At 40.6% G+C, this 14,627-nt stretch overlaps 1 protein-coding gene across 1 annotated transcript in view; it reads right to left on the minus strand.

The window, feature by feature from the left end:
- Nucleotides 1-14,072, minus strand: part of ZNF518B (zinc finger protein 518B) — a 63,865-nt gene extending 49,793 nt beyond the window's left edge. Inside the window, exon 1 of the mRNA XM_073610098.1 lies at nucleotides 13,850-14,072. The gene's annotated coding sequence lies outside the window, so the exon portion shown is untranslated. The remainder of the gene's footprint in view (nucleotides 1-13,849) is intronic.
- Nucleotides 14,073-14,627: the final 555 nt, after the last annotated feature.

The following is a 14,627-nucleotide window of genomic DNA, read 5'->3' on the forward strand; positions in this document are numbered from 1 at the left end:
TAGTTTTCTAGGTTAACAGAAAGAAGCAAAACATATAATTAAAATCAAAGCAAAATCAAACAACATTATAAATTAAGGCGCACACTGAATGTCAACTTGCCCTATGAACTGGTAATAAAGCTGACCTTAAAAAGGGAACGTATACTAGTTTGTAGACATTTCTCTAGTTAAAACTAAAACATGAATTTTAATAAGACGTTTCTTGCATGCCAGGTAAATATGAAATATTGCATATTAAAGTGGAGTTCCGCTTTTAAAAAAAAATTAAAAAGTCAGCAGCTACAAATACTGCAGCTGCTGACTTTTAAAATAGGGAAACCTACCTGTCCAGGGCGCCCGCGATGTCCTCACCCAAAGCCGACCCGTCCCTCAACCCCGAGTGGAGGCACTGGCATTACTAGTAAGAGAATCAGGAAGTGAAGCCTTGCGGCTTCACAGCCAGGTTCCCTACTGCGCATGCGCGAGTCATGCTGCACGTTATGAATGGTCCCTGTTGTCTTCTGGGACCTGTGTGTCTCCCAGAAGACAGCGGGGGAAACATGGCATAGATTGCCGTGGATACTGCAGCGATCTTTCACCGGAAGTAGGAGCAAATACCTGGATTAGATAGGTATCTGCTCCCCCCTCACCCCTGAAAGGTGCCAAATGTGACACCTGAGGAGGGGAGGAATCCGGACAGCGGAAGTTCCATTTTTGATTGGATCTCCGCTTTAATATTTTGTATTCTCCCATTAGCTCCTAGCTAGGGCTTGAGCTTCATTTCACAAGGTAATCTATTTACCCGTCTGTTAGGGAAAAAAAACAACAAAAAAACCCTGCTTAAAAGAGATAAATAGCTCAATCTGAAATTTAAAAAACACAGAACTGACTGATTTATATTTTCTGATAATTTATCAAAAGGCTCAGTCAAACATTTTAATGAGAGCCAGCCAGCCTGAAAGAAAAACAAATATCATTTGCATGTTTTTTTTTAAGGTTTGTAAGTTTATACATTTAACAGAACATTAAAAAAAAAAAAAAAAATAACTGGAACAAAGGCAAACACATTTTTGAGGACAAATATATATATATATATATATATCTTAAAATTGCCTATAAATTTACAGCTTTAGTCTTCATGATTAGCATTATTTTGTAAAAAGTCTCATTTACAGAGCTCCCTAACTCAAGATACAAAAAAACAAAAAAACAAAAAAAACAAAAAAACAAAAAAACAAAAAAACAAAAAAACAAAAAAACAAACACAAATAAATGCGGTGAATTATTCCCTTTCTTCTCAATTCCTAGGTTCAGCCAGACAAAGCCAACTTACACAGCAGAACACTACAGCTTTGCTGTGTCATTAGATAGCCCATAGTACTCTGGGAATCCTTAGTTTTACAATGAAACAACATAGCAAAGATTGTGCATATGTTCAAAAAGATATAATACAATACAATGCAAGTTTAAAAACTTATAACCCTTCATAAAAAAAAAAAAAAAAAAAAAAAAAAAAGGGAGCATTTCTTATTCTTAACTATAACAAAGGGTGACAACATATAGATAACCACTACATTTAAAAGGAAATTTATGCCAAAAGAAAATACAAAAACATTTGCCACTGCTGATCACCTTCTCAGAACGCTTTCAGCCTTTATATGCCATACCATTCAGGCAGCATTCTGTCCACATTCTAAATGTACTCTCATTGGGGGAATTAATGGAATATTATGAAACCAACATAAATAAAAATTATCCCTGTGCTCCTCCCAATCACCTACTGTGAAAATGTTAAGGGGGTCGCTAACATTAATATCTTTAGTCATACCACAAATGAAATTAAAGTACAAAATAATGAAGCGCTCCAGCCACTTATCCAGCAAAATCAATTTCAATCCACCCATCCAATAAATAAAAAACTATATACAAGAAATATTTTCAAAACGAAGCTACATAAAGTTAATTTTCTTCGGTTTTGAAACAAATGTGACTACGTCCACAAAAAAAACAGTCCCAGTGAATAACATCCACTTCACAGCCAACTTATGTGCATCACACAATCTTCACCATGAATAAAGTGAAACTTATTTCAGCAAATCTACATCTGCCACTGCAGTGCACTAATGGATATGTCCTTATCTCCTAATAGGGCAAGTATTCTTTTAAGAGGTCTGTTTCTCATGTACATGTAAACACTTTGCATACAGATCTTCCTCCAAGGGCTCAAAACTCCAAATAAAGATTCTACCTCCAAAAGCACAAGAGGAAGAGTAGGGTGAAGATGGCTTAAATGCAGCACCCCGAGTGACATAACCAGCTGTCACCAGAGTAGTGAGGTGTCCCATACAGACAATACTACTCTAGGAGGGTGATCTGGATTTTTTTTTTATACACTATGATTTGTTTGTACAGTGACGATCACTGTGCAAGCATAAGTTTTAATTGGCATAATGGCTCATTCATGATAGCCTGCTTACTATTGTGATTGGCTACATACAGCTATCACATGATGCAGAGGCACTGTGAATAGTCCTGTACCATGTAATCACTGTGACCGATCACAATAATAAGTTGTGTTTACATTTTATCATGTGATTGGTCATAGTGATTACATGATACGTGGGCCAAAAAACAGCAGCTCAGTACTGAGCACTTATCTGTTGTGTCCACTGAACACAGGATGGCGCCGCTGCAGGAGGATGTCCCTGGACAGCACCTGTCAGGCCATAGTTTTAGAATAGGCTTGACGACAAGTGGTTAAATGGAATTTAATATCTAAGTGCTGCCTATTGAACACAATCAGTGGTTATCTGAATACAACAGAAGGCTTGACCAGACACCATACAGGTGACTGCAAGTAAATTTTGTGTTTCATTTTCTAGAGACTCCTAAGATCTAGGTACTCGACATACAAATCTAATGCCGCGTACACACGGTCGGACTTTTCGTCTACAAAAGTCCGACAGACGCAAGCTGGCTGACAATCCGATCGTGTGTGGGCTTCCCCGGACTTTCAGTGGACTTTTCCAGCCTCAAATCTGACGGACTATAGATTTGAAACATGCTTCAAATCTTTACGTCGTAACTACGCCAGACCCAGAAATCCGCTCGTCTGTGTGCTAGTCCGACAGACAAAAACCCACAATAGGGCAGCTATTGGCTACTGGCTATCAACTTCCTTATTTTAGTCCGGTGTACGTCATCACGTACGAATCCGTCTGACTTTTATGTGATCGTATGTAGGCAAGTCCGTTCGTAAGAAAGTTTGCCGCAACTCCGCCAAAAGTCCGACAAAAGTCCATTGAAAGTCCGTCGGACAGGCTGTCGGACTTTTGTAGACGAAAAGTCCGACCGTGTGTACGCAGCATAACTGTTGCTTCTACAAAAGCTGAAACAACCTCTGTTGGCTACAGAAGCTCAGTATGTGCACTGAGGGATAGAGGGGTGGCAGAGTTGCATTTCTAAGAACCTATTATATATAGAATAAAAAACAAACAATTAACAAGATACAGTAAAGCAAACACAAGTACCTGTCAGTGGTGGATGCATTCGTTTGGAGCTTTTTTTTTTTCCCACTGCGTGATCCTGCCAGTAACACATTTCCCTTCCTACTCAAACTAAAGACTGGTACACACACACAGTAAGGCCCCTTTCACACTTATACGACTTCAAAGTCGCGTGATTTTACTGCGATTTGGGAGCAGTACTACTTTGTACGACTTTGCCACAACTTTGGCATTAACCATTCTCAGATTGGGCTTACAAAGTAGTGCTGAAATCGTGTGTCTTTATTATTCAGGTACGATTTGCATGCTACTTGGGGGTTTAACATTGAGGTCTATGGACATCAACTCGCATGGAAGTTGTACCAAAGTAGCACAGGGAATACTTTGAAGTCGGCACGACTTAAAATCGTGCCAACATGAATGGTAATCATTGAAAATAATGGAGAATGACTTGTCATACGATTTTGCAGTACAAAATCGTGGGACAAGTTGTATAAGTGTGAAAGGGGCCTAAATGTTTTTTTTTTGGCTAAACAAGGAGGTCCTGTACCAACGATGTGATGTTAGTACATAGACCCCCCCTGCTGAGCTATTGTATTATGGGGGGGGGGGGTTTACTTATTGAACAGATATAACAAAACAATTTCAGTGGCATATTTGACAAACCAAAAGCAAGCAAAATAGGAGTTCATTGTAAGATTTTAGGTTTTTTTTTTCCTACATTTTTTTGAAAAAGAAGGAACATGCCAGTATTAAGAGGGTTAAAACATGGAGCTTGGTGCACTAGATACATTACAATATATAGGTTATACACAGAGATGGTGGTGAAGGTGTTAACGTTCAGGTCACAGACAGTGGGAGAATGAAGACAAAGGGATTAATGTATAGATGTGTGGGATAAAGGAGGTGAGGGGTTAATATACAGGTTGGATCAGAGACAAGATAGATAGACCAGACATATACTGTAGAGGAATAGTAGAGGGGTGAATGACACTATTTCTGGCACTGGTATTGGATTGCACTGTTACTGACTCTTATACAAGAAGCTTTGGTATGTGGGAGGAAAGTTGAGCCGGTTGCATGCTGCAGCCATTGTTTACATTGCATGATGCTGTGCTTGGTCAGTGATCACGTGGTACTTTTTTTTTTTTTTTTTGGTGATCGGCACTGTCCAATGATATATGAACTTACTTATGATATGCATGTTAAAATTTTTATACTTCAATGTACATTTTTTAGTACACATATGTATTATGTGCACAGCGTTTTTAGATATTTTGATTGTGCGATTTAGTGTCATCTTGTTTCTTAGCCCTGAAGAAAGGGAAAGCTTTAACTAGGGATGCATCGATACCTTTTTTTTTTTTTTTTAAAGGAGTACCAATACTTTTCTAGTATTCGCCGATACCAATTACCGATTCCTACTGCAAATGTTTTGTTTACATTTCTGCTGTTAGCAATGGTACAAAGCATTGAAACTTTATTTATAAATGAAATTTTTTTTTTTTTTTTTTTTTGCTTTTTTCAATGTGAAACAGGTAAATATATGTTGAAGGTGTACTATACTACACTTTTATGACCCCCCCTCTGTGTCTATCACCCCCCCCCCCCTATAGCTTTCCCTCTGTCTTATCTCACTTGCTGATAGCTTTATTACCATTGCCATAGTATTGATTTGGGTTTTTTTTCTCTTTTTCCTTTCCCTCAGAGATTTTTTTTTTTTTTTACATTTTACCTTCTGCTATAACTTTTGTGAATCAGTACTGCTTGGACCTTGAAGAAGGGGACACACCCTGAAAGCTCATCCATGAAAAATGATATGTTAGTGCAAAAAAAAAAAAAAAAGTAATGGCGGTGATTAGTGATTCTTAGCAGGACTGCAACATTGTGGTGGACAGATCGGACACTATTTTGGGACCAGTGACATTTATACATTGCTATAAAAATGCTATGATTACTGTATAGATGTCACCAGCAGGGAAGGGGGCGATCAAGGCGTTAAGTGTGTCCTAGGGAGTGATTCTAACTGTGGGGGGAGGAGAGGAGAGGAGAGGTCACTGGGAACAGACGATCCCTCTCTACTCCCCTGACAGAACGGGGGATCTGTTCGTTTACACTGACAGATCCCCGTTCTGCAGCCATCCAAGTACAGGAAGTATTTTACTGGCAGGATTATCATGTGAAAACAAAGGAAAACCCTAAAAGAGAAATGCAGCTGCCACATCTACAGACTTCTAATCTGCAATACTTTATGGTTTTTCATCTTTGGCTTGGATACAGTTCCGAAAATATAAAAAAAATTACAATCAAATTTCACATAGTATTTCAATTATTTCTAGACTACTCCTATTCAATTGAAGCATCTTGAAGTTTGTAAACCTACTATGTAAAGATCCCCATACGTTTACATCTTTGAATTCTGTGGCACAGTCACTATGCCTTGTGAGTAGGAAAATCTGTGGCACACATTTCACAGAGTCTGCCTTCTGTACTACAGAAGTGCTGAGAGGAGGAGTTTCAGGAGGCGGAGTCAGTACAGGAATCACTGCTTGCAAGCAAAAAAGTACCATGGGATATGTAGTCCTTAGAAATGCAAAGCAAACAGCAGGGAAGAAGCTGCAACACATGCAGGGAATCCAGGACACTATGTAAAGAGATGACCAGCAGATAGGCAGAGCTCACAACATGAAAAGAAGATTTTTCAAGTAAGCTTATACTGGATTGTCAAAATAGGACTATTGTTTGTATTGTTATTACAATGCTGATGCTATAAAATGAAAGTGTATGCTATGAACATAGAACTCCTTTAAAGCATAACGTTTGATCAGCATTGTGATATAAGGTATATAGGATATCAGGTTGAGGTTGGTATATAAAATAAGAGCCAAGACTGAAGTTGATGAATAATAGAAGTTTGATCATCATAGTAATAGTAATATACGGTCTATAGGACCTTGAACTGAAGTTACTGAATAATATAAGGCATGGAGAAGTTCAAAGTTGAAGTTGGTGAATTAGAACTTGGACCAGCATTGTGATATACCATATAAACGATCTCCGGTCGAAGTGAAGTTGTTGAATGATAGAGAGGAGAGGTTTGATTGCCATTGTTATATACAGTATCTCAGGTTGAAGTAGAGATATATATGATACACAGGTGCATCTCATAAAATTAGAATATCATCATTAAAAAGTTACATTTCAGTAAAAAAAAAAAAATCTCATATTTTAAATAGATGTGTTACACACAGAGTAATATATTTCAAGCACCAACAACTTTCATATGTGATAAAAGAAAAAAATATAAAAATGAACAATAACATGGATGCTTCACTATAGTGATATATGTGCGTGACTATTCCCAGTTTTTTATCCACACATTTAGAAAAAGTCCAAAGATGCAAAAATGATGTCAAAAACAAATGTCCAAAAGAGAAATTAAATGTGACTTTCTATGAATAATGAATCCGTGACTGTCATCGTGTTGAAATCCCGTCACCTGGAATAGATTGAAGGCTTACCAGATAGCTCTATGCCTCTGATCAGAGGCTAACAGCTTGGGGTTTGCCCTCCACAGCGGCTGGAACTTTAGCTGGAATGATGGATGTAGATCCACAAACGATCGCCACAGGCTTCCAGACAGCGGTACAATCAGGGAAGAGAGCTCTCACCGATCTCCCCGTCTCCCCGTCTGGTATCACTGTGCTTGATTGGCCAGCAAACTCACCTGACCTAAATCCCATGGAGAATCTGTGGGGTATTGTGAAGAGGAAGATGAGACACCAGACCCAATAATGCAGATGAGCTGAAGGCCGCTATTAGAGAAGCCTGGGCTTCCATAACACCTCAGCAATGCCACAGGCTGATCGCCTCTATGCCATGCCGCATTGATGCAGTAATTCATGCAAAAGGAGTCCTGGCCAAGTATTGAGTGCATACTATACATGGACATACTTTTCAGTAAGCCAATGTTTCTGTATTAACCACTTAAGGATCAGGCCTCTTTTTAAGATGTATTGTTTACAAGTTAAAATTTTTTTTTTTTTTTTGGCTAGAAAATTTACTTAAAACCCCCAAACATTATACATTTTTTTTCTAACACCTTAGAGAATAAAATGGTGGTCGTTGCAATACTTTGTCACACCGTATTTGCGCAGTGGTCTTACAAGCGCACTTTTTTTGGAAAAAAAAACACTTTTGAATTAAAAAAATAAATAAATAAATAATAAGACAAAAGTAAAGATAGCCCAACTTTTTTTTTTTATATTGTGAAAGATAATGTTACGCCGAGTAAATTGATACCCAATACGTCATGCTTCAAAATTGCGCCCGCTCGTGGAATGGCGACAAACTTTTACCATTAAAAATCTCCATAGGCGACATTTAAAAAATTCTACAGGTTGCATGTTTTGCGTTACAGAGGAGGTCTAGGGCTAGAATTATTGCTCTCCCTCTACCGATCGCGGCGATACCTCACGTGTGGTTTGACCACCGGTTTCATATGCGGGTGCTACTCACGTATGCGTTCACTTCTGCATGCGAGCTCGGCGGGATGGGGCACGTTTAAGAAATTTTTTCTTATTTAACCTTTTTTTTTTATTTTTACACTGTTTAAAAAAAAAAAAAAAAAAAAAATGGTGTCACTTTTATTCCTATTAAAAGAAATGTAAACATCCCTTGTAATAGAAAAAAAGCACGACAGGACCTCTTAAATATGAGATCTGGGGTCAAAAAGACCTCAGATCTCATATCTGCACTAAAATGCAATAAAAATAAAGTCATTTAAAAAAATAAATAAATAATAAAAAAAATGGCCCTTTAAGAGCTATGTGCGGAAGTGACGTTTTGACGTTGCTTCCGCCCTGCAGTGTCATGGAGACGGGTGGGGGCCATCTTCCCCTCACTCGTCTCCATGCACAGCCACGGGAAGGATCCAATTGCCTCTGCCGACGGCTCCGGTAAGCGGCGGAGGGCACCGGATCGCGGCGGGACCCTCTCCCGCCACTGAAAAAAGTGATCTTGCAGCGAATCTGCCGCAGAGACCACTTTTATCTTGTACCGGACCGCCGGCCGAACACGGCGATACCGGGGTTATGGCAGCTAGCTTGAGGACATACATCAGCGTGGGGCAGTCCGGAAGTGGTTAGAAATCCTTTTTTTTTTTTTTTTTTTTTTTTTTTTTAAATTGGTCTTATGTAATATTCAAAGTTTTCTGATACTGAACTTTAGGTCTTTACTAGCTATAAGCCATAATCATCAAAATTAAAAGTAAGACATGATTGAAATATATCACTCTGTGTGTAACGCATTTATATAAAATGATAGGAGTTTCACTTTTTCAGTCGAATTACTGAAATAAATTAACTTTTTGATAATATTCTAATTTTATGAGATGCACCTGTATATGATCTCAGGTTGAAGCTGGAAAATAATACATGGTATATAGGATCTCTGGTTGAAGTTGGGGAATAATACATGGTATACAAGATCTCAGGTTGAAGTTGGGGAATGATATGGTATATATGAGCAGAGATTGAAGTTGAGTAATGAGTTTGATCATCATCCTGTTGTATATTGTACGAATGATCTCAGAATGAAATTATTAAACCTTATATGATATTTAGGATCCCAAGTTGATATTGATTGTATAAAAGAGCCAAGAGTGAATTTGGTGAATATTCTAACTGCCATCATATTAATAAACAGTATATAGGATCTTTGATTGAAGTTGATGAATAAGTTTAATCATCATTGTAATATTTGGTATAGCAGGTTGCAGTTGGTGAATAATATAATTTCCATCATTATTGCGATATATTGTCCACGGGATATCAAGGTTGACATTATTGAATAGTATGTACGAGCGGAGATTGAAGTTGATGCATAACGGAAGTTTGATCATCATTGTGATATATGTTATATTAACTTTTTTCTGACATTGTATATATGATATATAGGATCTCAGCCTCAAATTGGTAAATAATATACCTTCCATCATTTTAGTAACATATGGAATACGAGAGAGATTTAAGATGATGAATAATAGAAGTTTGATCGCCACAGTGATAGGATGATCTATAAGAAGTCAGGTTGACGTTGGGGAGCAATATACAGTGCCTTCCAAAAGTATTCACCCCCCCCCCCCAGCTTTGTACCTATTTTGTTACATTACAGCCTTTAGTTCAATGTTTGTTTGTTTTTTTAATCTGAATTATATGTAATGGATCAGAACACAATAGTCTAAGTTGGTAAAGTAAAATTAGAAAATATATACATAAATCTTTTTCAGAAAAAAAAAAAACAAAAACTGATAATTGGCATGTGCGTATGTATGCACCCCTTTGTTATGAAGCCCATAAAAAGCTCTGGTGAAACCCACTACCTTCAGAAGTCACATAATTATTGAAATGATGTCCACCTATGTGCAATCTAAGTGTTACATGATCTGTCATTACATATACACACCTTTTTGAAAGGCCCCAGAGGCTGCAACACCTAAGCAAGAGGCACCACTAACCAAACACTGCCATGAAGACCAAGGAACTCTCCAAACAAGTAAGGGACAATGTTGTTGAGAAGTACAAGTCAGGGTTAGGTTATAAAAAAAATATCCAGATGTTTGATGATCCCTAGGAGCACCATCAAATCTATCATAACCAAATGGAAAGAACATGGCACAACAGCAAACCTGCCAAGAGACGGCCGCACAACACAAAGCACAGACCGGGCAAGGAGGGCATTAATCAGAGAGGCACTACAGAGACCTAAGGTAACCCTGGAGGAGCTGCAGAGTTCCACAGCAGAGACTGGAGTATCTGTACATAGGATGACAATAAGCCGTACGCTCCATAGAGTTGGGCTTTATGGCAGAGTGGCCAGAAGAAAGCCATTACTTTCAGCAAAAAACAAAATGGTACGTTTTGACTTTGCAAAAGGGCATGTGGGAGACTCCCAAAATGTATGGAAGAAGGTGCTCTGGTCAAAGAAAATGCTATGTCTGGCGCAAACCCAACACATCACATCACCCAAAGAACACCATCCCCACAGGGAAACATGGTGGTGGAAGCATCATGCTGGGGGGATGTTTCGGGACTGGGAAACTTGGGAAACTGGTCAGAGTTGAGGGAAAGATGGATGGTGCTAAATACAGGGATATTCTTGAGCAAAACCTGTACCGCTCTGTGTGTGATTTGAGGCTAGGACGGAGGTTCACCTTCCAGCAGGACAATGACCCCAAACACACTGCTAACGCAACACTTGAGTGGTTTAAGGGGAAACATGTAAATATGTTGGAATGGCCTAGTCAAAGCCCAGACCTCAATCCAATAGAAAATCTGTGGTCACGGGAGGAGAACCAGGAAGTGCAAAGAAGAATAGAAAAATAAAAGGTAATTACGGCGATTTAAATTTTTTTAAACGGCATGTCAGCATCTAGGCAAGGAAGAGAATACATACAGATATTGTTCAAAATTTGGGTGGAACCCCGCTTTAAATATTGCAGTTCACAAGCGCAAACCATCCAACTTGAAGGAGCTGGAGTAGTTTTGCAAGGAGGAATGGGCAAAAATCCCAGTGGTAAGATGTGGCAAGCTCATAGAGACTTAAAGTGGATGTAAACCCGAATTTTTTTTTTTTTTATGTCAATCAAATGTAGAGTATAAGATTTCCTATCATTTGAGCCCAGTCTTGCCACACAGAGTTAATCCATCTCTGAGCAATCCTCTTTTATTGTTCAGTGAGAAAAATCTTGACAAACAGAGAAAAACTTTGTCAAATCCTCCCCCTTGCTGTGAGTGACAGGTGATTTACATCTCATGCACTAGCCTAAGACATGCATTATTTTTTAATTCCCTCCCCCACTCCTTTCTTCAGCAGCTTTGCAAGGATTGGCTGTTCCACACCTCAGCATGATTTGACATGCTGAAGTCATGTGGTTACTTTCCTGTCTTTTCACTGGATGTTAGAGATCATAGCAGAAGTTCAGCGTTAGAAATAAACAGGAGAAAATACATATTGACAAGGGGAGTGTAGAGGTGGGCGGGGAGTCTACTGACATCACGACTCCACCCACCGAGCTCCAGACATCAGACCCACCCACAGAATATGCAGTTTTTCTGGTCTCATAACAGACAGAGGGGAGACATTTGACAGGTAAAGATACATGCAGGAGGCATGTATATCCTTATAGATAACCCCTATGGCAGTAGTTTAGAAAGGATGACATTGGGTTTACATCCACTTTAAGCCTTGTACACACAATCTGATTTTCAGACGGGCATTGTGTATTGACAGACTGTTGGCCTAAAATCCAACCGTTTGTATGCTCCATTGGACAACGGTCTGTTGTCAGATTTTCCGATCGTGTGTACGCAAGTCCGTCAGTCCAAACACGCATGCTCAGAATCAATGCTCACCAAACACAACATTAGCAGAAGGTGCCCAAAGGGTGGCACTAAAGAGCTGAAAAGACATGTAGTACGTCACTACCTTCGTGTTTTTTGGTCGACAATCGTGTGCCGTTTGTATGCAAAACAAGTTCCTGGCCAACGCCCTTCGGACAAAAGTCTGACGTTTTGTCTGCGATTGTGTGTACGAGGCTTTAGACCCCATACACACTATTCGATTTTCTGCAGATTTTTGTCTTCAGATTTACCAAAACCATGTAGTGCAAGGGCCTGCCTGATTGCATACAAATTGAAACTCCTAAGGTTTGACCTCATACGATATGGTTTTGGTAAATCTGAAGACAAAAATCTGCAGAAAATCTAATAGTGTGTGTGTGTGGCGCCTTCTCCAAAGTGACTTGGAGCTGTGATAACCATAAAAGGTGGCTCTACAAAGTGTTGACTTTAGGGGGGTGAATAGTTATGCACATTGACTTTTTCTGTTATTTTGCCCTATTTGTTGTTTGCTTCACAATAAAAAATAAATAAATAAAAAAGCCATCTTCAAAGTTGTGGGCATGTTATGTAAATTAAATGATGCAAATCATCAAACAATCCATGTTAATTCCAGGTTGTGAGGCAACAAAACACGAAAAATGCCAAGGGGGGGGGTGAATACTTTGGCAAGGCACTGTAACTTCCATCATCGTAGTAATATATGGTCTATATAGGATGTCAGATTGAAGTTGGTGAATAGTATAAAGTATCTATGGGGTGTCAGATTCAGAATATATATATATATATATATATATATAATTTTTTTTTTTTTTCAAAGATTGATCCCCCTCCAGTAATATATGGTGTATGGGGTGTCAGGGTGATCCCCCCCATCTCAAGTGATATATTGGGGTGTCAGGGTGATCCCCCTCCAGTGATATATTGGGGTGTCAGGGTGATCCCCCCCCTCCAGTGATATATTGGGGTGTCAGGGTGATGTCAGTGATATATTGGGGTGTCAGGGTGATCCCCCCCCTCCAGTGATATATTGGGGTGTCAGGGTGATGTCAGTGATATATTGGGGTATCAGGGTGATCCCCCCTCCAGTGATATATTGGGTGTCAGGGTCTTTCCCCCCCCTCCAGTGATATACTAGGGTGTCAGGGTGATTCCCCCCTCCAGTGATATATATATATTGGGGTGTCAGGGTGATCCCCCTCCAGTGATATATATATATATTGGGGTGTCAGGGTGATGTCAGTGATATATTGGGGTGTCAGGGTGATGTCAGTGATATATTGGGGTGTCAGGGTGATGTCAGTGATATATTGGGGTGTCAGGGTGATCCCCCCTCCAGTGATATATTGGGGTGTCAGGGTGATCCCCCCTCCAGTGATATATTGGGGTGTCATGGTGATTTCCCCCCTCCAGTGATATATTGGGGTGTCATGGTCTTTCCCCCCCCCTCCAGTGATATATATATATATTGGGGTGTCAGGGTGATCCCCCCTCCAGTGATATATATATATTGGGGTGTCAGGGTGATCCCCCCTCCAGTGATATATATATATTGGGGTGTCAGGGTGATCCCCCCTCCAGTGATATATATATATTGGGGTGTCAGGGTGATCCCCCCTCCAGTGATATATATATATTGGGGTGTCAGGGTGATTCCCCTCCAGTGATATATATATATTGGGGTGTCAGGGTGATGTCAGTGATATATTGGGGTGTCAGGGTGATCCCCCCTCCAGTGATATATTGGGGTGTCAGGGTGAAGTTTGCAGTGCACTGTCCCCTATAGGCAGTTATATAATGGGAGGTGTGGGGTCACGTTGTCATCACATACATGTATCCCGCACCCATCCCTCCCCCCCGCACATGGCTGGCTGTGATTAACCCCCCACAAGCCGCCTCCCCTCCTCCTCCCTCCTGTGCGCGCTCCCCGTTGTCGCACCGTGCCCGCTCACCCCTCTCACTCACCCGGCCGCACGCAGCTCTCCGCACTCCTTTGTCTAACCATCGGTGATCCCGGGATGACACCGGCTCCCCTCCGAGACACCCACCACCATGGAGCCCGCTCCCCCCACACCGCGCTTCTGGCCCTGCGATCCGAGACGTCACCAATCCTCAGCACTGGCCGCTGATTGGAGCAGACGCTCGATGTCTCCAGTAGAACTCTACAGGAGGCGTGGCTCCGAGACTGCACCATCAGCGCCCGGCCTGTGAGCCGCAGCGCCATCTAGTGTCTGTATAGAGGTCTAGCGGCGTACGGAAAGCACACAAGGCGAGGAAATGAGAAGCGATAAGAACAATGCGGGGTATAGAAGGAGTCACGTGACCCTCCCCCCTTCGGGGGATGTGTGTTTAACCATCTCATCACCGGACCTTCCCCCCATACATGTGCTTGGTGCACCCTTCCCACACCAGAGACTCGGTGCTGGTAGTGCATGATTAACTATTTCATTGCTGGCAGGTTCCATGTGATAGTGCATGAATAACTTGCAGAAACCTGGGGACTGGACATGGTTAACCCTTGTATGGCTAGTAGCGCCCTGATGACGCACACAATTAACCCTTTAATTTCTGGCAGATCCCTGGTGGCTGTACATAATTAACCCTTTAATTGCTGGCAGATCGCAGCTTGACGTGTATTGTTAACCCTTTCATGGCTAGAAGATCCCTGTTGGGAGTGCGTGATTACCCATTTCATTGCTGGTGGCTAGACATGACTCAAGGCCCATACACACGCTTTGATTTT

This window comes from Aquarana catesbeiana, linkage group LG01, assembly GCF_042186555.1.
Source record: "Aquarana catesbeiana isolate 2022-GZ linkage group LG01, ASM4218655v1, whole genome shotgun sequence".
Taxonomy (NCBI): domain Eukaryota; kingdom Metazoa; phylum Chordata; class Amphibia; order Anura; family Ranidae; genus Aquarana; species Aquarana catesbeiana.